Source organism: Lithobates pipiens, unplaced genomic scaffold (genome assembly GCF_037356315.1).
Source record: "Lithobates pipiens isolate NorthernLeopardFrog02 unplaced genomic scaffold, aLitPip1_a1.2 Scaffold_13, whole genome shotgun sequence".
In the NCBI taxonomy this organism is placed as follows: Eukaryota; Metazoa; Chordata; class Amphibia; order Anura; family Ranidae; genus Lithobates; species Lithobates pipiens.
This window is the reverse complement of record NW_027507718.1, coordinates 58,960,431-58,986,907: the sequence shown is the minus strand read 5'-3', so window position 1 is coordinate 58,986,907 and position 26,477 is coordinate 58,960,431. Positions and strand designations below refer to the sequence as shown.

General features: G+C 39.2%; 1 protein-coding gene and 1 pseudogene across 4 annotated transcripts in view; one reads left to right on the top strand and one right to left on the bottom strand.

Moving 5' to 3' along the window:
• The window catches only part of LINGO2 (leucine rich repeat and Ig domain containing 2), a 2,286,714-nt gene that overhangs the window by 1,492,509 nt on the left and 767,728 nt on the right, over nucleotides 1–26,477 (bottom strand). The window lies entirely within an intron of this gene.
• LOC143975848 (calcium-binding protein 39-like pseudogene) overlaps nucleotides 12,940–26,477 on the top strand; it is a 78,761-nt pseudogene continuing 65,223 nt past the window's right edge.

Genomic DNA, 26,477 nt, shown 5'->3' with positions numbered 1-26,477 from the left:
ATTAGCATGCATTTAAAAGTATCTAACAATATAGCACTGAGGGGAATTAGGTAAATACCATATGCATTGATACATCACACTGAGAGACTAGCTGGCAGCGAAATCTATGATAAAATCAATAACTAATGCAAACAGCCCAATGGTATAGCTTAAGTCAATAAAATAAGTGACTTTATTCTCAATAAATCATTGCTTTTACCTTAAGCACACACGTATTACCCTTAAATTACCACTTTTTATAGTTCAGTGTATTTTGTTTAATCACTTCTGCATCATCATTAGGTTACAGTATGTTAGTTTTACCATGGAAGCCAAGTATCGTTTGAAAAATAACTATATCATATAGTAGCTTTTGCTGGCTGCTTAGTAGTTTATGAAAGCTTACACTGTGCTGTTTCTAGTCAAACACAGTATTTATTAAAGCAAAGTTCTCTGTTATTATTGTTTTTATTATTTTAATATTATAACTATTATTATAATAAGCTTACAAAATCTCAGTGTACACATTATAGCTGGTCTCTGGGCATACACAATATCCCCACGCCCCTTACACCCATTCCCATTTTTAAAATATAAACTTTCTAACAGCTTTTTTTCAGTACCAGAGTCCGCTGTGCATGTCCCTTGCTGACCCTACTTCCTGGTGTGAAGACAGATGGTCCAGCAGTGCAGTCTGTGCTTCTGCCAACTAGTTTCCCATTTATGACATTCTTAAGCTGTGCAGACTTCCAAAGTCTGTCGGGACCCTACTACTGGATAGCAAATAGGAGTCACCTCCCTCTGACAGAGACATGGGCACCCAAAGATTTGTGTAGGACAGTATGAAAGCCTTGAATATGACCTACAAGTGGCAACTCAAAGTCAAACTTGAATTTCATAGCAAAAATGAAATACTGCCACTTTCATAGCTACAATTACTACTAATACTTCTACTACTACTACGACTAAAGCTTCCTTGATATACAGCTGTGTAAAATCAGTTTGGAGATTCCAAAGCAGTTGTAAATGCAAGAATCCATAAACTGGTAGGTGTAGCCTGGCTGGCTGTTAAAAAGTATTATGACTCTTTAGTTACAACAAAGAGCTGGTGGAATGAAAGTGCCTTTAGCTCTAAGAGAGAAATTGTTCACTAGGAAATTATACTCAACAGCCACTTGGTAACACAAATTTCTAATCAGCCAATCACATAGCAGCAACTCAATGCATTTAGGCATCTAGATGTGGTGAAGATGGCTTGTTGAAGTTCAAACCCAGCATCGGAATGGAGAAGAAAAGAGATTTTGAACCATTGGTGTGTGTAGCCTATTGCATACGGTGTGTACCCCACAGCACAAACACACATGCATGTATATCAGCAGAGCAGTGGACGGTGTCAGTAGAGCAGAGATTGGTGTCGGTAGGGTGGTGGACAGACAAGCTACAGTTTAGGTTAGAAGTCAAACAATCAATAAGTATAATTTTAATGTTCTGCCCCTTAAAGTGACTTAGCTGTTTAACCACTTGCCGACCATCCACTCTCATTATACTGCGGCAGGTTGGCTTGTTCTTGCAAATCACCATAATTGTACACCGGCTCCTTTAAGAGCAATAGCAGGCATGCACCCACTGCATGGCGGGGGACCCGATATGCATGGCCCATCGGCTGCTATGTCTGCCGCCACCCGTGATTGTGGTAAAGAGAACCCCATTCTGGCAGCAGAAGAGAGAGAGATCTGCTGTTCCTAGTGATTAGTCTCTCTCCTCTCCCAGTCAATCCCATCCCCCCACAGTTAGAAACACCTTCCAGGGAACATATTTAACCCCTTGATCCCCCTAGTGCTAACCCCTTCCCTGCCAGTGACATTTACACAGTATACATGTCAATGGTCTCAAAAAAGTATCAAAAATGCCTGATCTGTCCGCTGCAATGTTGCAGTCCCACTAAAAACTGCAGACTGCTGCCATTACTAGTAACAAAATATAAAAATAAAATAAAAATAAAATAAATCTTTCCCCTATTTTGTAGACACTGTAACAAACCAATCAATATAAGCTTATTGTGATTTTTTTTTTTTTACCAAAAATATGTAGAAGAATACATATTGGTCTAAACTGATGAAGGCTTTTTTTTATTTTTTATTTTGGGGATATTTATTATAGCAAGAAGTAAAAAATATTGATTTTTTTTCAAAATTGCCACTCTTTTTTGCTTATAGCGCAAAAAATAAAAATGCAGAGGTGATCAAATACCACCAAAAGAAAGCTCTATTTGTGGGGAAAAAGGAGAACAATTTTGTTTGGGTACAGTGTTGCATGACCGTGCAATTGCCAGTTAAAGCGTTGCAGTGCCGTATCACAAAAAATGGCCTGGTCATTAAGGGGGAAAATCTTCCGGTCTGTAAGTGATTAAATTCATTTGTGAATAACAGCTGTACCTGGAGGAAGACTATGAATACCTACTTCATCTATTGCACTTTTTCATAAATGCTGCTCCATTGATGATAAATCCTTTAAAATATTGTGACATGTTCAGGAGTGTCTATTTTCTGTGTCTCCTGCTGTGTTCAGTGATTCGTCCCACTGAATTACAATTCATTATAGGATACAGTAATGACCTAGACGTCAGTAAAAGGAACCATTGTATGTCATGGATCACAACTGATTGACACTCCTGGAAGTGTAAAGCTGGCCATAGATAGTTCATTTGTTTTCATTCAGCCAGGGGGCTGAACAGATTACTCCATCCGCACACGTCAGGTGGATGGAGAAATCGCCAAGTCCAGACATTGTATTTTGACAACAGGACTCAGCACTATTAGAATACACTGGTCAGCAGCCGCAGCTGATTGAATGCAGTCACTGACCGAATAAAAGTTTTCCAGCATGTTTCTTTCAAAGAAGTCGATCAAATTATCAAATTGTGTCTATGGCCACATGCTGACCGATAGAATTTTGATCAGTGTACTGGCAGTTTATGTTTCTGCACACACTCCCGAGGAGAATTCTTCATCAACATAGTGGCAGATAAGATAAAGTTATTCATCCCTATCCAGTAATCCAATGCACTATCCACATATAAGAGTAAACGGAAAAAAACCTCAATAAAAATGCAAAAAAAAAAAAAAAAAGAAAATGATATCAAACATCTGAAACCATATTACCAGCTAAAATATATAAAGGAGCATTCTTTCCACTATCAAATGCACTGAGCAATTACATCAATCTATCTTCACTAATCCTGTTAATCCACATGTACAAATAGCACAATTTCTTGGAAAACAGCAACTTCAAGATAAAGATGTATACTGTCAAACTGAGTTTCTAGGGAGTCATTTGCTTAATTTATTGTGTTCTGGCAAAATAATCAAGGTTATTCATGGCAGTTCTAAGTGTTAATATTTTGTACAATAATGTGCAGTAAAATGTAACAATCAGGCATAAACAATTTTACTGGTCCAAATAATGAAATATGGTTTAAAAGGAAAGAGTACTACCTCAAAGGGGAACTCCGGAATGCCTCCTTTCTGGTACCCACTGGAGGTGCCAGCCTTTGCCTAACTGCAGAACCATTTTAATTTGTTCACAAACATTTTGATCCAAACTGGATCAGGATCCAGCAAGCCTATTTTAACATTGCAAAATAACAGTACTACAAAGTGCTCTGTGCTACAGTTGTTTTGCTATGTTTAGAGACAGTGGGGTTGGTTTACTAAAGGCAAATAGGCGGTTTAAAAAAAAAAATTGAGTTTATTGATAGCAAGTACATGATAAATACAGAGCAAAGTAAGCAAATACAAGTGATATGTCATCAATATACAGTATATGGCTGTAAAATTTGCAATTAAACTTTCTCTTAGTAAATGTGGTGAAAGTTCACTTTACGAAGAATATCTAACATGTGCAATGAACATTGTAAAAAACTTATTTTTGCTTGCATATGATTGGGTGATTGATGTCAGCACAGCCCACATTTTAAAAGTTAAAATTTCCCTTGAAAGGAGAAAGGCAAGTCTTTCCAAATGTCTATTAGAAAGTGCATCCCCAACCCTATATACCTAATTTTGCCTGCACTTCTTTGCACATCCTTCCTTCTTTGCAGCTGGTATGGGGATCAGCTGTGCCAGTGAACCAGGGCAGGGGTGACTCTACTCCCTTGTAATATGAAAGTGCTCTGACCTAGTATCTGGCTGCTTAGCTTGGGCACCATTACAGGGGAGCAAGCCACATGCTTCCTAATATCCAGAAGTGCTGGGAAATGTCATCAGCTGCAGAGAAACAAGAAGCCGCGATGTAGCGCAGGTAAGGTGAGTGCAAGATGGTTGGATACCAATTCCATAATCTCTTTTACCTTGCTTATGCAGTCTCTTTTTAATAAACGCTGCTGAATTCTGGACTCATTTGTAGCAAGTTACTTACTGAATATTGAAATAAATAGTTGCTATGAGTCTTTGCATCAAAACAAACTAGACTTGTATTTGGGTAGGATAGTTTTTTAAATGTTAGTGTAAGGGAAAAGCCTATCGAGATGCTTTCCAAATTGAATCAGTAGTTATGAGCATTCAAAGCTCATTGTTGGTCTATTTCAGTGCCTTAGCAAGAGACGCATAGGGAACATTTTGAGTAGCGTATTTTAGGAGGAGTCAGGAAATTTACTATAATTAAAGAAGTATGCATCTGCATCTTCTTTCTCTTATTTTTATCATTTAAAGTTAAACAGTAATTGTAAATACAAAAAAGTCTTTCCTCAATAGCATATTTCGCTTTTCATTTACTAAAATAATAAAAATATAAAGGTAGAGCTTGCTCAAAAAGATTTAACTACTTAGACATGCCTGGGGCAGTGACAGTGTTATGGGTTAAGTGTTAAGGCTTACTTTTGAAGTTAAATACACAGTTAGGGTGATGGTTAAATGTTGAGCTTAAATATTATGGCAAAGACAATTTTTAAGAGTTGGGTTTTCCAAAGGTTAAATGTTAAGACATGACTTAAAGTTTATATTTATAATTATATTCAAGTGTTCAGGCAGAGGACAAATTAAATATTTGGGGGCACATTCATATTAGGAACACTTTGTAACATAGACACACTTAGGTAAATTGCAGGATTTACGAATACTCTCGAGACCGAGGGCTGAAAGCTAACAGCACTTAGCTGTCAGCACTGGAAAATAATGTTCCATTTCCAGTTTGATCTTCAAATTCTAGGATTCTGCAACAGTTTACCTGCTTGGCAACCTGCTGCAGTACATTTACTGCAGCAGGACAGCTCATTCAGGCACAGTCATGTACTTGTGCATCACGGCTTTCTTCCAAGTCTGCTTGCATGTGTGTGTGTGGACCCAGAAGACTGAGCTGTCATTTGCTGCAGCACAAGCCGATCAGCAGGTCCCAGGCAATGATTTATGGCTGGGACCTGCTGATCGTCTGAGCATGACAGAAGTGAGCCCTGTGTTGGTGAGAAACACATGCCTTTCCACAGACTGCCTGGTGGCACATTGCTTAGTAAAGTTATCACACAATACACACACTAAACATTGTTTGACACACATTTAAGCCCTTGATCACCCTAGATGTTAGCCCCTCCCCAGCCAGTGTCATTAGTACAGCGACAGTGTATAGTATTATCACTGATCACTGTATTAGTGTCACTGGTGATGTCAGTGGCAGTTAGTCCCCCCAGTGCAGTTAGTATCAGATTGTCTGCCACACTATCACAGTCCCACTATAAGTTGCTGATCACTGCCATTTCTAGTATAGAAAAAAAATTCTGTATCTATACCATAGTTTGTAAATACTTTAACTTTCATGCAAACCAAACAATATACACTTATTGGGATTTTTTTTTTTTTTTTTACCAAAGACACATAGCAGAATACATTTTAGACAACATTTATATAGATTTTTTTTACTTTTTAAAGGTTATGTTTTATAGCAGAAAGTAGAAAACATTGTTTCTTGTTTCAACATTTTTTTTTTTTATTATTTATATCACAAAAAAAAAAACAGTGATGATCAAATGCCACCAAAAGAAAACTCTATTTGTGTGAAAATATTATATAATTTTGGTTTGGGTACAGCATTGCATGAACACACAATTACCAGTTAAAGTAGTGCAGTGCAAAATAGCAAAAAAGGGCCTGGTCATGAAGGGGGTAAAATATTTTAGAGCTCAAGTGGATAAGATTTCAGTGATAACTGAAAAAAAATAGCTGATAAAAAAGTCTGGGCTGAGTTCACTAAGCAAAGTACGTTTTTTAAAAATCATTGCCTGATTGAGGCCTGCCAGGGTTTTATATAGATCAAATAAACTGAGGAATATAATGTCCAGGCTGTGAAAACTAAAACTTTATTAATACAAGAAACAAAAACAGTATGCTAGGATTTATTTTAGCATAAATTTATTTTACTTTCAATAGATTTTATTGAGGTATTTAACCACTTAAGCCCTGGACCATTTTGCTGGCTTAAGACCAGACCACTTTTTGCGATTCGGCACTGCATCACTTTAACTGACAATTGCGTGGTCATGCGACGTGGCTTCCAAACAAAATTGACATCCTTTTTTCCCCACAAATAGAGCTTTCTTTTGGTGGTCTTTAATCACCCCTGTGGTTTTTATTTTTTTGCGCTATAAACAAAACTAGAGCGACAATTTTGAAAAAAACACATTATTTTTTACTTTTTGTTATAATAAATATTCCCCAAAAATATATAAAAAACATTTTTTACCCTGTTTAGGCCAATACATATTCTTCTACATATTTTTGGTAAAAAAAAATCGCAATAAGCGATTATTGATTGGTTTGCGCAAAAGTTATAGCGTTTACAAAATAGGGGATAGTTTTATAGCATTTTAATAATATTTTTTTTACTAGTAATGGCGGTGATCAGCATTTTTTATTGTGACTGCAACATTATGGTGGACACATCGGACATTTTTGACACATTTTTGGACCCCTGTCATTTATACAGCAATCACAGCTATACATATGCAGTGATTCCTGTGTAAATGACACTGGCAGTAAAGGAGTTAACCAGTGGGTGGCAGTGTAGGGGTTAAGTGTTCCTAGGGGCGTGTTACTAACTGTTGGGGGCTGGGCTTTCTTTTAGTGAACACTGATCTCTACTCCATTCACATGGAACAGAGATCAGCGTCACTTGTTGCTAGGCAGAATGGGGAGATGCTGTTTACAATGGCATCTCCCAGTTCAGCCGCCCCGTGAGACGAGCACGGGTATGCCCGCGGGGCGATTGAGTTCGCGGGACCCGCGACCAGACTCACGGGGGTCCTGACCGACACATGAGCACGATGGCAGGGTGGCAAATTTAAATGGACGTACAGATACGCCCATTTGCCTGCCCGTTCCATTCTGCCAACGTACATCGGCGTGCGCCGGTCGGGAAGTGGTTAACAAAAGATTGTTCACAAATACAGGTAAAAGCATATTGAGACAATTACCGAGATAACAACCATAATAACAAATTAAATTGTAACGACAGTTACATTTCTTTTAAAGAAGTTTAAATGAATGTTTAAAATATAATAAGTGTAGTGCTCCTATAGTTGTTGACTTTGATAAGTATGTGGGTACAGCTCATACCTCGATCTGGTGACACCATTAACCACTTTCAGACCGGACCATTTTGCTGGTAAATGACCAGAGGTCTTTTTACACTTTGGCACTGCGCTGCTTTAACTGGTAATTGCGCGGTCATGCAATGTTGTACCCAAACAAAATTTGCGTCCTTTTCTTCCCACAAATAGAGCTTTCTTTTGATGGTATTTGATTGCCTCTGCGATTTTTATTTTTTGCGATATAAACGTAAAAAGACCGCAAATTTTGAAAAAAAATGATATTTTCTACTTTTTGTTATTAGAAAAATCCAGTAAACTCAATTTTAGTCATACATTTAGGCCAAAATGTATTCAGCCACATGTCTTTGGTAAAAAAAAAGTCAATAATTGTATATTTATTGGTTTGCGCAAAAGTTGTCACATCTACAAACTAAGGTACGTTTTCTGGAATTTACGCAGCTTTTAGTTTACGACTGCCTATCTTATTTCTTGAGGTGCTAAAATGGCAGGGCAGTACAAAACCCCCCCAAATGACCCCATTTTGGAAAGTAGACCCCCTAAGGAAATTGATAAGAGGCATGTTGAGCCCATTGAATATTTTATTTTTTTGCCTCAAGCGATTGAATAATGACAAAAAAAAATTTTTTTTTTTTTTTTTACACAAAGTTGTCACTAAATGATATATTGCTCACACATGCTATGGGCATATGTGAAATGACACCCCAAAATAAATTCTGCTGCTTCTCCTGAGTACGGGGATACCACATATGTGGGACTTTTTGGGAGCCTAGCCGCGTACGGGGCCCCGAAAACCAAGCACCGCCTTCAGGCTTTCTAAGGGCGTAAACTTTTGAGTTCACTTCTCACTACCTATTACAGTTTTGAAGGCCATAAAATGCCAAGATGGCACAAAACCCCCACAAATGACCTCATTTTAGAAAGTAGACACCCCAAGCTATTTGCTGAGAGGCATGTTGAGTTCATGGAATATTTTATATTTTGCCACAAGTTGCGGGAAAATTACAAACTTTTTTTTTTTTTTTTTCACAAAGTTGTCACTAAATGATATATTGCTCATGCATGCCATGGGCATATGTGAAATGACACCCCAAAATAAATTCTGCTGCTTCTCCTGAGTACGGGGATACCACATATGTGGGACTTTTTTGGGAGCCTAGCCGCGTACGGGGCCCCAAAAACCAAGCACCGCCTTCAGGCTTTCTAAGGGCGTAAATTTTTGAGTTCACTTCTCACTACCTATTACAGTTTTGAAGGCCATAAAATGCCAAGGTGGCACAAAACCCCCACAAATGACCCCATTTTAGAAAGTAGACACCCCAAGCTATTTGCTGAGAGGCATGTTGAGTCCATGGAATATTTTATATTTTGCCACAAGTTGCGGGAAAATTACAAACTTTTTTTTTTTTTTCACAAAGTTGTCACTAAATGATATATTGCTCACGCATGCCATGGGCATATGTGAAATGACACCCCAAAATAAATTCTGCTGCTTCTCCTGAGTACGGGGATACCACATATGTGGGACTTTTTGGGAGCCTAGCCGCGTACGGGGCCCCGAAAACCAAGCACCGCCTTCAGGCTTTCTAAGGGTGTTACAGTTTTGAAGGCCATAAAATGCCAAGATGGCACAAACCCCCCCCAAATGACCCCATTTTGGAAAGTAGACACCCCTAAATTTAGGGGTACAATAGTGAGACTAGGTAATAAATGGCGGGTGCCCTGAAACTATAAAAAAATAACTAACCAACCAGCGTCACCTGTAACAGTTATATGGTGATCACTGGTGAAAGGGTTAACTAGGGGGCAATCAGGGGGCTTTATGCGGTAGTATATGGGGGTCCCTGGCGCTATAAAAAGCTGCGGCGAACCTAAATACCTACCTGCCTAACTAGTGTCACCTGTGACACTAATACAGCGATCAGAAAAACGATCGCTTATTAGGCTGGGTTCACACTGGAGCGATGCGGGAACGCCACGAATGCGCGGCGGGTTCCCGCATCGCATGCCTCCCGGCGGCAGTTCACACTGCCCTATGCGAACTGCTGGGAGTGTCAGTGAAATGTTAATGACACCCCCAGATCAGTTCGCATATCGCAGTGCGATCTGCAAACTTGGATCGCATGGTGTGAACACCCATGCGATCCGATTCTGCTGCGGACCAAAAAAAGGGTCCCGTGCGAGTTTGCGGCGGGTGCGGCGGGTGCGACACGAATTCAGCCATACTATCTGTATAGCTGAACTCGAATCGCACAGAGATCGGATGTGATTTGCACTGCAGTGCGGTCCGAATCACATCCGTTCTCATAAACCGCTGCAATGTGAACCCAGCCTTAGTGACACTGGCGACGGGGGGTGATCACGGGGTTAAACCTTTATTGGGGGGGTTAGGGGGTACCTTAGAACTAAAGGGGGCTAACCCTAACTGCCCTAACAGTTATTAGTCACAAATGACACCCGCCGGGTGATCAGGGGGTTAAACCTTTATTAGGTAATAAATGGCGGGTGCCCTGAAACTATAAAAAAATAACTAACCAACCAGCGTCACCTGTAACAGTTATATGGTGATCACTGGTGAAAGGGTTAACTAGGGGGCAATCAGGGGGCTTTATGCGGTAGTATATGGGGGTCCCTGGCGCTATAAAAAGCTGCGGCGAACCTAAATACCTACCTGCCTAACTAGCGTCACCTGTGACACTAATACGGCGATCAGAAAAATGATCGCTTATTAGGCTGGGTTCACACTGGAGCGATGCGGAAACGCCGCGAATCCGCGGCGGGTTCCCGCATCGCATGCCTCCCGGCGGCAATTCACACTGCCCTATGCGAACTGCTGGGAGTGTCAGTGAAATGTTACTGACACCCCCAGATCAGTTCGCATATCGCAGTGCGATCTGCAAACTCGGATCGCATGGTGTGAACACCCATGCGATCCGATTCTGCTGCGGGCCAAAAAAAGGGTCCCGTGCGAATTTGCGGCGGGTGCGGCGGGTGTGGCGGGTGCGGCGAATAGCTGAACTCGAATCGCACAGAGATCGGATGTGATTTGCACTGCAGTGCGGTGCGAATCACATTCGTTCTCATAAACCGGGGGCTAACCCTAACTGCCCTAACAGTTATTACAGTCACAAATGACACCAATGCAAAAAAAAAAAATGACATTGGTGTCACTGTGACTGGGGGGCAGGGGTAATTGGGGGGGTGATCGGGGGGGTGTGAGTGTGCCTGGCATGTTCTACTGTGTGTGTAGAGTGTTGGTGCAACTCACCGATCCGCTCTCCTCCGTGTCGGAATGAAAAATACCGACACGGAGGAGAGAATACATCACTTCCTCTCCTGTGTTTACATTACAGGAGAGGAAGTGATGTCACGGGGGATTTCTATTCGTCGGGAGCGATCGCGAGGGGGTGGCCATGAATGAATGGCCGCCCCCTCGTCCCGATCGGGCCCCCGACCCGCGGGAGGCAAGGGACGTACATGTACGCCCATATGCCTGCCCGTGCCATGCTGTCGACGTACATCGTCGTGCGGCGGTCGGCAACTGGTTAAACCCACATGACACAGTGGGGTTGATTTACTAAAACTGCAGCATGCAAAATCTGCTGCAGCTCTTATATAGAAATCAACCAGGTCTTATTCTCAAAGCCTAATTGAACAAGCTGAAGTTAAAGCTGATTGGTTATTATACACAGTTGCACCACATTCTTTGTGGACCACTTTTAGCAAATCACCGCAAGTGAGACAAACAATGGTAGATAACATACAAATTTATTAAGTGGTGGCTGCATGCTGAAAATAAAGATGGTCATAGATAAGTATTTTTTTTTTTCTTGTTCAGATTCATCCATCCACACAAAAAAGCTGTGGATGGAGGAATCACCACCCCACCCCTCCCACTGGTTGAGACGTATTTTGACAGCAGGACTTGGTGCTGTCAGAATATACCGTTCAGCTGCAGTAGCCGCTGATCTATAAAGGTTTTCAAACTTGTCTGACTAATGATTTACTTATATTGAACAGGAAGGGCCACACAATAATGAAAATGTGTCTGGTCTCTGTGAAACTGGACACATTTTCATCCATCTATGGCCAGCTTAAGAAAATAGGTTAATGTAAACAGAGTAACAAGCACAATAATTTAAAGTGGAGTCAAAGAATTGGTATTAGAACATCAGCAATTTTGATACGGTTATTCACTTTATCCTATCTAGCTAAATTAACTATATGTCCCAAACGTGTCTACTGGTGAGCTTACATGTCTGTTTATGGGGCCCTGGACAACTATTCAGTCACACATTCCTTCCAAAAGCAACAAAGTAACAAACAGTGTATTGTCTCTTTAAGATACTACACACTGAAAAATACAACAAATGTGTGGTCCTCTTTAAGATGATGCCTCTTGATGAAAGCTTCTTCCCAGGCAGTTTACTTTATCCAGCAGATGCTACTGTAAAGCAATTAATATACAGGGGTGGGTCCTGCGCAAATCGTGCCACTCAAATAAAATACACTAATTCAAAATAATATAAATATGTGCATACATACAATGCCGTGAAAAAAAAAAAAAGATATAGTCCAAAAAACAGCACGCATAAAAATATATAAAAAATATATAAAAAAATGGAAAAAAGTTTTAATGATAGAACAATAATAAAATGTCCGCTACTCAAGGCTCCCAGAACTCTCACCTTTAAACGAAGTGAATAAGCAAATCAAACAAACTCCAGGATTCTCCTATTTCATTCATAAATAAAAAATAATAGCCATCAGGAAATCCAAAGGAGGGATGTAATGATACAATTCCGCCACTAGAGGGCCAGTCCCAGCTTACAGAATAGGTGAAATGGATCTTCACTTCTATTTCACAGTGTATGGCTCAAAATAAGAGAGAGGAGGGGGAGAGAGAGAGAGAAACAGGAGACTTCCATAGTGTAGTAGTTTAAAAAACGGCAGGTAAATTTATTAAAAAGCAGTAAAGACTCTCACATTTTAATTGCAAAAACAAGCATAATCAGGAAGAGGGTATAATGACAACTTCCTCCCGCCTTACTCTACTTCCAGTTCGTCCTCTGGCCAATCCCTACGCGTTACGTCATGTGACTTCTTCATGGGGATGCTGATAGGACCTTGCTGGCCTCCATAAGTATAATGAGAACAGGAACCGGAAATGCCAGTTCGGCCATTTTGGAAAAGGGTAAGGATAGAGGTAAACAGGCGAAAACAGGAAGTGCTGTCTCCGCCATCTTGCTACTCCAACATTACTAGACGGAAGTGTAGAAAACCACCATCTTGGAGTAGAAGAAAAACACAGAATCGCCAATATAGACAAAAACAGCGCTATTAAAATATTCAAAAAAATATATATCATGAACAACCCCATCAAATCCACTACTAGAACATTGAATGAACAAAATCCTGTACAATTTAGTACATTACGTAACAACTCAGTATTTAACCCTCAGATGGCCAACAATCAACATGTCAAGGTTTTTAAAAAATTGGTGCTTAATGATCTGGAAGCTTTGCAAATCAAGAAAGTGTGTGATCCTGGTCATATTAGAAAGGGCATTAAATCCTTAACGCAAAGAAAATACATTGTTATCCGGCCGGCGGACAAGGGAGGGGCTGTCGTTGTACTAGCTAAAGAAGCATATTTGAGTGAACTTGATCGACAACTTCAAGATGGCAATACTTATGTTAAACTTTTAAGTAATCCTACTACAAAATATAAGAAGGAATTGGAGCAATTAATACATCTAGGGAATAAGAAAGCAATTCTAAATAAGAAAGAAAGCAGATATCTTATCCCAGAATTATGTAGGACACCAATCATTTATATTATTCCGAAGATCCATAAGAATAAAAATAACCCACCTGGTAGGCCGATCGTCAACAGCATTGAATCACTTACATCGAGACTGGGAGAATACCTAGATTTCTTCATCCAACCGGCAGTACAAAAAAACAGTGCTTATTTAAAAGATACGAAGCATACTCTACAGCTATTGGAAACAGTGACAGTGTTGGAAGGAAGAACACTTCTTGCCACTGCGGATGTATCATCTTTATACACGATTGTGGCACACCATGAAGCATGTTCTGCTATTAAATGGCTTCTAAGATCCTTTACCACACTGAGGTGTCAACATAGGAAATTCCTGATTAAATGTCTTGAGTTTTGCTTGAAACACAACTTTTTTTGGCATAACCAAACCTATTACAGACAAGCAGTTGGGATAGCCATGGGCGCTAAATTTGCGCCCAGTGTGGCCAATGCCTTTATGGCCCACTGGGAAGAGAAGGCTGTATATCAAGACACCCCAGCAGAGTTGACGCTCTATAAAAGATTTATTGACGATATTGTTATTGTCTGGAACGGTAGCCGTGAAGCATTGGAAAAATTCCTTACCAAATTGAATAATAATGATAAAAATATCCATTTGGAATGGATAATAGATGCAAAAAGTATTAATTTTTTAGATTTAAACATCTCCCTGGATAAGAACACAGTAATTACAAAAACGCATTTTAAAAGTGTCGATGCGAATAGCTATATCTCCATTAACAGCTGTCATTTTAAGCCATGGTTGTACAACATACCTAAAGGACAGTTGGTCCGAATAAGAAGGAATTGTACTAAAACCGATGACTTTTTAGAACAGGCTAACTTAATTGCCACCAGATTCAAAGAAAAGGGCTATGAAGATTTACAACTAAAAAGGGAAATTGAACATGTTAAATGCATGGATAGATGTACCATGCTCCAAGATAACGTTAATAAGAGACTCAAATACAATTATGAGGTTCCTTCTATTATTCTTGATTATAACGTACAGTACAAAGAGGTTTCCAGAGTATTAAGTCGGCATTGGCATGTCCTTAAAAATGATAGGGACTTGGGCAAAATCCTACCAGAAAGACCGAATGTTATTTATAAAAGGGCTCCCACCCTGAGAGATATTATTGCCAAATCTGTTGTCGAACCACCCCCCAAAAGGGATTTTTCTTTTTTTACAGGGAAAGGTTTTTATCCATGTAAAAACTGCTTTGCATGTAGACATGCCAAAAAATTTCAAAATAAAAAAATTAATTTTGTTAGTACTATCACTGGACAAACACACGATATACGTGACTTTATAGGATGCCATACGGAGGGTGTAGTATATTGCCTCCAATGTAGTTGCAAGTTGCAATACATTGGGAGAACAAAAAGAGCGTTGAAAGTTAGGCTAAAAGAGCATATACAGAACATCCTTAAGGGGTTTCCCAATCATAGTGTGTCTAAACATTTTGATCAGGTACATAATCGAGACCCCTCCCACTTGCAGTTTTGGGGCATCGAAAGATATAACCCCACCTGGAGGGGTAGCCACAAAATCCGAACTATTAGTCAAAAGGAATCTAGATGGATTTTTACTATGAGGTCTTTTTATCCTGATGGTCTTAATGTAGATTTTGATCTGAATTGTTTTTTAAGTAATTTTTAATATTGATGGTATTAATTATTAATATTTTTATCTTTTTAATTTTTATGTCTTTTTTTTTTCCTGTGATTATTTATTGATGAAATTGTGGATAGATTATTATATAATAATTTTTGTAAAGTCCTACTCTATTTCCGGTATGTGACTTTATTTATCTCACGTATGCATATTTATTAAATTATTAATTATTAATAATTTAATTTTAATTTTTAAACAAAAAAATAATGTTTTTCTTGTATTAGTATGATTATTATTATACATTGATATACTGATTTTTTATATAGTAGTCCCAGTTTTTGCAGCGGGTTTGCCATTTTGCAATCTATATTTATATTTTTATCCTATCTCCCTATTATCCCTCTTTAGCAAGCTTGATCATTCAGTCAAAATGATGTCATGCTTTTCTGAATCTCAGATTTAGCGTTTTGCTTTTTAGATGCATTTGGGATATAATATATATGTTAATTTTATCATTAAAGTAATTTATATTTTTTTGAATATTTTAATAGCGCTGTTTTTGTCTATATTGGCGATTCTGTGTTTTTCTTCTACTCCAAGATGGTGGTTTTCTACACTTCCGTCTAGTAATGTTGGAGTAGCAAGATGGCGGAGACAGCACTTCCTGTTTTCGCCTGTTTACCTCTATCCTTACCCTTTTCCAAAATGGCCGAACTGGCATTTCCGGTTCCTGTTCTCATTATACTTATGGAGGCCAGCAAGGTCCTATCAGCATCCCCATGAAGAAGTCACATGACGTAACGCGTAGGGATTGGCCAGAGGACGAACTGGAAGTAGAGTAAGGCGGGAGGAAGTTGTCATTATACCCTCTTCCTGATTATGCTTGTTTTTGCAATTAAAATGTGAGAGTCTTTACTGCTTTTTAATAAATTTACCTGCCGTTTTTTAAACTACTACACTATGGAAGTCTCCTGTTTCTCTCTCTCTCTCCCCCTCCTCTCTCTTATTTTGAGCCATACACTGTGAAATAGAGGTGAAGATCCATTTCACCTATTCTGTAAGCTGGGACTGGCCCTCTAGTGGCGGAATTGTATCATTACATCCCTCCTTTGGATTTCCTGATGGCTATTATTTATTATTTATGAATGAAATAGGAGAATCCTGGAGTTTGTTTGATTTGCTTATTCACTTCGTTTAAAGGTGAGAGTTCTGGGAGCCTTGAGTAGCGGACATTTTATTATTGTTCTATCATTAAACCTTTTTTCCATTTTTTTATATATTTTTTATATATTTTTATGCGTGCTGTTTTTTGGACTATATCTTTTTTTTTTTTTTTTTTCACGGCATTGTATGTATGCACATATTTATATTATTTTGAATTTGTGTATTTTATTTGAGTGGCACGATTTGCGCAGGACCCACCCCTGTATATTCATTATTTGATAGTTTGTGCTCACTATTTTGTCCTGCTGCATTTTTTAGTTAGCATTTGCACTTTATATCACTCAGGCTCTTTTTCACAGCATCTGTGTTTCATTATATCTGATTTTGGATTTTGTTCCACTTTAGTCACTTATTACCACTTAGCGGCGCGAAGGCTGACCACTTTTACTGTAAAGCAATTGTCTCTCTTTTCTCTTTGTCCTGTTGACCATTGTCACCTAAGCAGAAAGTGAGGAAAATCAATTGTGTACAGTTGCCTTAAGTCTTCCAAAAGGAGAGACTTGTTATGGTGACAACTGTCTAATGTATCTCCAGGAGAACAAAGTGGGGGGATCCCCCCAGTTGGACACAGACAGCAAAATAAATAGTCCTTTCTATCCCCTGGGGTCCACACCGGCACTACAAACAAAATGTAGAATTGGCAGATTGCTGGAGGTTTTGCATGTATTTGAATGTACGCAAGTCTTCCCAATTTAGATTGAATCTGACTACTTTAGTTTGCTGATTTTTAGTTAGAATTTTTACAAGTTTCTGTCATTTTTGTATTAATAGCTTTATAAAGGCAACTTGCAATAAACATGTGTTAGTCACTATAGCAGCAATTTGTGCAAGTGTATAGTAAACACGACAATTATTATGACACAATATAATTTCCATGATTTATGCAAGACTGAAAATTCTCTAATATTGATAAAATGAACTTTTAAAACAGAGAAAAAGAAATTGGATAGAAAATCAAGAGTGTGTTGTACAGTATCTCAGAGGTAAATGTCACTACTGGTAAGACTATTTAGCACTGTACTGTACATTACAACAGATATCACCACTGACAAGTACATTTTTTAGCATACTGTAGTTTATCAGGTCTATTACAACAGTGCTACAATAATGAAGGTACCCATAAGCCCTTGTACACACTGTTGGACATTCTGACAACATTCTAACAACGGTCGGACAAAGTTGTCAGAAAATCCGATCGTTCGGAACGTGATGACGTTATTTAGTTATGACGGAACTACGTTCAGGCTAGTAGCCAATAGCTTTGGTCTAAGAATTTGATCTGAACATGCGTGGCACTTTGTCCGATCGGAATTCTCTACATTTTTATATCCAGCTCTCAAACTTTGTTGGTCGGACTTTCCGACGGAAAAAGTCAGATGAAGCCCACACACGGTCGGATTAAACGACAACATGGTCCGATCGGATATTTTCCGTCAGAATGTCCGACCGTGTGTACAAGGGCAATCATAGAAAGTTGCTCGAACTTGAGTTCCCTCACCATGTTTTTTCTACTGTAGTAAATCAGTTTCTAAAGCTGGCCATACATTATACAATTTTCTTACTCAGTTTCCTTTAGATTTACCTTCAATAAGGGCCTGCCTGAGTGCATACAAATGTAAACTGTTTAGGACTGACCTCATATTATATGGTTTTATTAAATCTTAAGGAAAATTGTACAAGGAAATTCTATAATGTGTGGTCAGCCTTAGTGAATTTTCCATGCCATGCATTATTGATGCTTTTCACAGTGTGGAGAAGAAGTGCAAAGTTCAACTTCAGTAGCAAGCCTCACATATTGCAAGACAGTTGCATTATTGTACACAGTGCACCACAGAATGAGTGCAATGGAATCACATAAGCTTCCAAGGAAGAAAGGTTAGCCTAGATGTCTCCAATCATTAAGATAGGTCATCTTGTTAAGTTAATTTTGCTGTTCAAGACCGTGATGTTTTCTACATAGTTGACAGTAACATAGAAAATGCTAACTTGACAATATAGCAGCTTATATCTGCAATAAAAGTAGACAAGCTTACGAGTCATTTAAGAAAATTGCTAGTGATAGATCTTTGTGTACTGCACATGCAAATAAGCTGATGCAGGTGCTACAAGTGTTAATGCAAACAGATATACATGTAGAATTACCAGCTGCTTACTTTTATTTGCTTCCTTCTAGCTTTAATGCAAAACATCTTTTATTCCATGCCAATAAAACAATTTATTTTTTCTTGAAGTGGCTACAATAGCACTTGTAGCTAAGCATGAATGGAATGTATTACGCAGATAATATCTATCTTGATTAGTGGAACAGATTTTTCTACAAAGCTGGTGATAATGAAAAACATAATTGTTATAGAACTAAATTGAGTGTTTAAATTATTCTTGCCTATATACATTTGCTGCACATATAAATGAGAGCCACTTATCCTCTAGAACATTCCATTAGCTGGTAGCTGTGTAAAATATCTATTTGTATGAAGAGAGTCTGAAATATCCTGAATGAACACACATTTCTTAGAATGTAGTTAGTGCCATTTATGAATGTCAATGTTTAACAACGATCAGTTTTTTCTCTTTCTAGGCTGTATTATAAGCCCTGTATTATTGTATTATACAATAGTGTTGTTTAATAGTTTTAAAAATGGATGATACTGCCTCTTTTTACACTTTGTGAAAAAATGAGTGTGATTATCTTATTTCACCTTGTTTCATCTACAAGCTGAAGTCTGTAGACATGGACCATAGAGTACGTACCTGGATAGAAAACTGGCTCGGGGGGCATGTCCATAGAGTTGTGATAAATAACATATACCCAGAATGGTCTAGAGCGGTGTTTCTCAACTCCAGTCCTCAAGGCACCCCAACAGGTCATATTTTCAGGATTTCCCTCAGATGAAACAGCTGTGTTAATTATTACTAAGGCAGTGAACCTGTTTAAATCACCTGTGCAATATAATGGTAGGTCTGAAAACATGACCCGTTGGGGTGCATTGAGGACTGGAATTAAGAAACACTGGACTAGAGTAGTTAGTGGGGAACCCCAAGGCTCTGTTCTAAGACCAATGCTGTTTAATTCATTTATAAATGATGTAACTGATGTGATAAATAGCTCTATCTCAGTGTTCGCTGAGAGCACAAAAATATGCAGGGCGATAACAACACAGCAGGATATAAAAACTTTAACCACTTGCTTACTGGGCACTTAAACCCCCCTCAGTCCCAGACCAATTTTCAGCTTTCAGCGCTGATGCAATTTGAATGACAATTGCGCGGGCATACAACACTGTACCCAAATGAAATTTTTATCATTTTTTTCCCACAAATAGAGCTTTCTTTTAGTGGTATTTAATTACAGCTGGGAGTTTTATTTTTTGCTAAACAAACAAAAAGATGCAAAAAAATAAAAATAAAAATCATGTTTAATAGTTTGTTATAAAATGTTTCTCCTTCATTGAAGTGCGCTGATGAGGCGGCACTGATAGGGTGCACTGGTGGGCACTGATGGGCTGCATTGGTGGGCACTGATAGGCTGCACTGGTGGGCACTGATAGGCATAGTTAAGGTGGCACAAATAGGCACAGATAAGGCAGCACCGATGGGCACAGATAAGGCGGCACTGATGGGCACATAAGATGGCACGGATGGGTGGCACGGATGGGTGGCACAGATGGGTGGCACAGATGGGTGGCACGGATGGGCACTGATAGGTACCACTGATAGATGGGACTGATGGGCACTGATAGGTGGCACTGATAGGTGGCTCTGATAGGTGGCACTGCTGGGCACTGATGGGCGGCACTGCTGGGCACTGGTAGATGACACTGATGGGCACGGATATGTGGCACTGGGGTGCAGCACCTTTGTTAAGGCAGATTGTGGGCACTGCTGGGTGGCACTGTGGGCACTGCTGGGTGGCACTATGGGCACTGCTGGGTGGCACTGACGGGGGGCACTTACTTTTTTTAATGTGGCACTTGCAGGGGGCAGGTGGGCACTGGCAGGGGGCAGGTGGGCACTAGCAGGGCTGGCCGTGATCGGGACTGATGTCCCGATCACGGCCGCCGGTGATCGGCTTTTTTTTTTTCTCCTCGCGCTGTCAACTCGAGGAGGAATAATAGCCGATTACCGGCTCCGTTATATCACATGATCAGCTGTCATTGGCTGACAGCTGATCACGTGATAAGGGGTCGGGATCGACCCCTTGCACGGATCGGTGATCAGGTGAGTCTCGTAGACTCGCCGATCACAGAGCGCACCGCGTGCGCCCCTCAGGGGGGGTGGGCGCGCAGGCCGCTCGTGCACAGGACGCAGTCAATAGACATAGTCCCGGAAAAGGAGATCCGCGCTGTAGCCGTCATTTGACTATAGCGCGGATCTCAAGTGGTTAAAAAAGGACCTGGATAAAGTATTGGAGTTGCCCACTGCATGACAAATTAGGTTTAGCATTGGAAAATGTAAGGCAATGCACTTAGGGGGTAAAAATATAACACAAGTTACTCTTTAGAGGGAAAACCACTAGGGGCTTCTGGAATGGAGGATCTAGGGGTCCTAGTAGAAGACAAGACTGAGCAATAGCACACAGTGAGAAGGAGTATTAGCCCTTGTACACATGGTCGGAGATTCCGATGGAATGTGTCCTATCGGACCATTTTGTCGGATCTGACTGTGTGTGGTCTCCATCGGTCTGTTTCCGTCAGAGTATCCGACGGACCAAGTTTTCCAACATGTCCGTGAAATTTTCCCGACAAAATGCTCCGATTTGACATACTCCGATCATGTGTAGCCTACTCCGACGGACAAAGTGTATATATATATATATATATATATATATATATATATATATTTAACCTTATATGTGAAAAAAGCCCCAAGATTGATTAAATAAATCCACTTGAACAACCCTAGTGGGGCTCGGGATATATATCCCTACTGCCTGCCCCACCCACACTCTGGCCTAAATACTTCTATGTGTTTGATACTCAGTGCTTAACTACTATCTGTGAACTTTTTATTTCCCTCTGAAGTGTTTTCCTTAGTTAATTGGGCCTGATGCTGACAAGATTTACACTCTGGTATAATAAAATAAATTAAGAAATTATTTATAAAATGAACCTGTGTTAGACCCTCTGGGGTTTTTTTGAGGCAAAATAGTGAAATGAAAAATAAAAATAATAAAAAATTAAAACAAAGTTAGAAATTGTTTCACATGCTCTAGTGAAAAAGTGAAACACTGTGCCAAAAGAGTGATTTGTGCTTCTGAAATTTCAAATACCTCCAGGAAAATGCACATAAACCAAAATTACTGAAATAATATTAGTAAAAATAAATATATTAAAATAGTGGCAACAACAAATAATTAATCAGAATACTTTCAATAATGCTATATAAACATGTATGTACAAGAGATAGACAGGTATATGCACCTATATATATCTTCTACAGAATACTTTCTCTGCATACATAAAGTGACTGGTGCTTAATATAGTGAACAAAGTGGCTCTGTGCACTCCATAAAGATAGTAGACATGGGCGCCGTCAATAAATTCGTTTCGTTCTGTTCCGTTTCGATTCACAATAAAATGAATTCGTACTACGTATTTTGTGTCCGAAATTCCGTTCTGTTTCGTACGAAATACGAATTGTCGTTAACGTGTACGAACGTTCTTTACGATGAATTTAAAGGCAAAAACATTGCTCATTATGCTTATTATGACTTGCAGAAGACTTCTGTGATAGAAGTCAATGTAAGTTGCCTGAAGACATCAGTGAAGGACTTTCATCCTCTCTGGGCAGGCTGCCAAGAAAAGAACAAAATGATACAATGTTTCTTCTTCAATGGGCTGAACTCCGTGTGTAGAAGTTCTCAGTTTAATCATTTAAAGACTAAATCTTTTCTGACACTTGTTGCTTGCAAGTAAAAATTCAGTATTTTCTGCTAGAAAATCACTCAGAAGCCTCAAAAATTATATATATTTTTTTTAGCAGAGACCCTAGGGAATAAAATAGCGGTTGTTGCAATATTTTATGTGACGCGGTATTTGCGCAGAGGTCTTTCAAACGCAAGTTAGCCCTTTTTTTTTCGGTCGACCTCTAGGGAGCAGTGACATTAGCAGCGTGACATACAGCAATGACACCTGCACCGTGATAGAGTGATCTGACACCAGCACCGTGATAGAGAGCACTGACATCAGCAGCGTGACATACAGCAATGACACCAGCACCGTGATAAAGGGCTAACTTGCGTTTGAAAGACCTCTGCGCAAATACAGCGTCACATAAAATATTGCAACAACCGCTATTTTATTCCCTAGGGTCTCTGCTAAAAAAATATATATAATTTTTGGGGCTTCTGAGTGATTTTCTAGCAGAAAATACTGGATTTTTACTTGTAAGCAACAAGTGTCAGAAAAGATTTAGTCTTTAAATGGTTAAACTGAAAACTTCTACACACGGAGTTCAGCCCATTGAAGAAGAAACATTGTATAATTTTGTTCTTTTCTTGGCAGCCTGCCCAGAGAGGATGAAAGTCCTTCACTGATGTCTTCAGGCAATTTACATTGACTTCTATCACAGAAGTCTTCTGCAAGTCATAATAAGCATAATGACTGAGATCCGGAATTCGTAAACAAAAGTTCGTATTCCGTACAGAATTCGGACGCACGGCAATTCGTATTTCGGATACTCCCAAATGTACGAATTTTAAGAAATTCGTACAAATTTGAGATTCGTATGAAACGAATCGCACATGTCTAAAAGATAGTGACTGATGCTTAATATGATATACTCCGTACACATATACCATAAACAAAAGTGACTGGTGCTCTAAAGTTGTCCCGTGATTGGACAACTTTTTTGGGAAAAATTTCTTCTCATAGGGATTTCTCCCAGTGAGCCCACCCCCCTGGCAGTTAGAAAGCATTTCCCTAGGGAACGCTTAACCCTTTGATCACCAATAGTTTTAAACCCGTCCCTGTCAGTGCCACTGATCACTGTATTGGTGTCACTGGTCATCAAAAAGTGTCACTTAGGGTCAGATTTGTCCGTCGCAATGTTGCAGTCCTACTAAAAATCACAGATAGCCACCATTACTAGTAAAAACTGTAAAAAAAAAATCCTGAAATCTTCTCCTCTATTTTTTAGATGCTATAACTTTTGTGCAAACCAATCAATATACTCTTATTGCGTTTTTTTTTTTTACTAAAAACATGTAGCAGAATACACATGGATTTAAACTGATGAATAAATTCATTTTTTATATTTATGTATCTTTTATATTTATTATAGCAAAAAGGAAAAAATATTGGCTTTTTTTTCAAAATTGTCGGTCTTTTTTTGTATATAGCGCAAAAAATAAAAATCACATAGGTGATCAAATACCACCAAAAGAAAGCGCTATTCGTGGGGAAAAAGTGACATCAATTCTGTTCGGGTACAGCATTACACGACCGCATTTTTGTCAGTGCCGTATCGCAAGAAATGGTCTGGTCAGCAAGTGAGTAAATCATTATGGGGTTGAAGTGGTTAAAGCACAGTTAGGCTATAAAAAATTCCAAGCGTTGAACATCGTTCAATCCATCATCCGAAAATGGAAAGAGTATGGCACAATTGCAAATCTACCAAGACATGGCCATCCATTTAAAGGGGTTGTAAACTCTTGTGTTTTTTTAACCTTAATGCATAGGATGCATTAAGGTGAAAAACCCTTTGTCATGCAACAGCCCCCAGACCCCCCATTTTACTTACATTAACCCATTCTTTCTCGCCCTAGTGACGAGCATACCAGCTCTAGCCGGTGTCTTCTGCCCTGATTGGATAGATTGATAGCCATTGGCGGGGCCAAGTCCTTATGTCTGTGTTAATAGATGCAGCAGCAGGACACGTGAGCGCGCCCACATGGATCTCCCGAAGCACCTTTTCGATGGGGCACTCGAGAAGAGGAGGAGCCACGAGCACAGCTGAGGGACCCCAGAAGAGGAGAATCAGGGTCACCCTGTGCAAAACCCACTGCTCAGAAGAGGTTTGACTTTTTTTATTTAAAAACAAAATGAGGGTTTAGTAACCCTTTAAACTGACAGGCTGGGAAAAGACTGCATCAATTAGAGAAGCAGCTAAGAGGCCCATGGTAACTCTGGAGGAGCAGCAGAGATCCACAGCTCAGGTAGGAGAATCTGTTCACAGGATGACTATTAGTCGTGTATTCCAAAAATCTGACCTTTATGAAACACTGGCAAGAACAAAACTATTGTTGAAAGAAAGCCATGTAAATTCCCATTTCCAGTTTGTGAGAAGCCATGCGGGGGACACAGCAAACAGGTGGAAGAAGGTGCTCAATTTAGGCCAGTATGTATTCTTTCACATATTTTTGGTAAAAAAATTGCAATAAGCATATATTGATTGGTTTTTGCAAAAGTTATAGCATCTGCAAATTATGGGATAGGTTTATGGACTTTAAATTGTTTTATTTTTTAGTAGTAGTAGTGGCAACGATCTGCGATTTTTAGTAGGACTGCAACATTGCAATGGACAAATCTGGTCCTAAGTGACACTTTTTGGGGACCAGTGACACCAATACATTGATCAGTGCTAAATAAAAATGCACTGATTACCATATAAATTACACTGGCAGGGAAGGGGTTAACATCAGGGTGATCAGAGGGTTAAATGTGTTCCCTCAGTGTGTTTTCTGTGTGGGGGAAGTGTTGACAGGAACAACACAGAGATGTGTTCCTAATCACTAGGAACAGCAGATCCCCATGTTGTCCCCTGTCAGAATGGGGATCTGACTTGTTTACATCCCTGCCGCAGTATGTATGTGGTGGCTGGTCTTTACGTGGTTAAAGTAAAACAAGAATTTTGTTGATTGCTATTATCTGTTGGATAAAAGGGTGGGGTCATTTACAACATGTAGGCAGAGCAAACGGCTAAAAGCATTTTATGAAAGGTGCATACATTGGGTGACCCAGAAGCAAATCCATTTTTGCAAGCTATAAGTAGGAAAGAGATTCATATTTTCTGCCACTATGGGTTTACTGTGAATCACTGGGTACTCTTGGCAAAAAGTTCACGATTCCTGCACTTTTGGTCCAAACATTCAAAAGTTTACCACCAGAAATAACGAACAATCTATAATACAATGCATTGCCTTCCCCTGTCACAAAAGCCAATAATTAAAAAAAATGTATTAAAGCAGCATTTTTTGCTTTAAAATGGTGGGCTCATAGCAGCCATATTGTCGGTGTCTTTGTGGCATTGCTACACATCCCCCATGCCAAAGGCCAGATTCCCTTGTCGTTAAGTTTGCTTGTTAGCCCCAGAAAAGGTCAGAATTTAACAAGGTTTACCCCACATAGACTTCAGTTGGATTTGCCACAAAATTTGTTAACTTTGAACAAAGTAGGATTTGCAAAACTGTTGATGAACCCAAGCAGATTTTAGGATCCTTATTTTATAACATTTATTTTTTTTAAAGTGTAAGTTGACCAGTGGAAATTGAGCATCTATGGATATCGGTGAAATGATTTTTCACAGAATTGCATTAGGGATAAAAATCTCCCCAAAGTACACAAGAATTTAGCCAAGATGTCGATCTTACGCTTAACCAAGCAATTGATTTTTCAATAGCCCATAAAGAGTTATAACTTATGACGGAATATGATGTAATTCATTACACTGGCAAAGTACCAACATAGAGAGGCATAACTAGAGACAAAACAAAGACCATTCAAGAAATGTGTTGTTAATATAATAAATGAAATACCTAGCAAACATGTCCTGCAAAAGGTCAGATGTGGGAAAAAATGCAAAAAAAAACCCAAAAGAAAATGAGTTATTGCTATGTTAGGATGTGTCACATGATTTTTACAATATAAATACCAAATAATTGGAAGGTGAATATAACCTCACACCTACACCGTGTTAAATCACTATCACCTTGTGGCGCTAAAGTGGGTAAGATCACTCTCTCCGTAGTACCTACAAAACTATATTTAGAGAATTTAGCCAAGATGTCGATCTTACGCTTAACCAAGCAATTGATTTTTCAATAGCCCATAAAGAGTTATAACTTATGACTGAATATGATGTAATTCATTACACTGGCAAAATAAATGAAATGCCTAGCAAACATGTCCTGCAAAAGATCAGATGTGGGAAAAAATGCAAAAAAAAAACCAAAAGAAAATGAGTTATTGCTATGTTAGGATGTGTCACATGATTTTTACAATATAAATACCACATTCAAG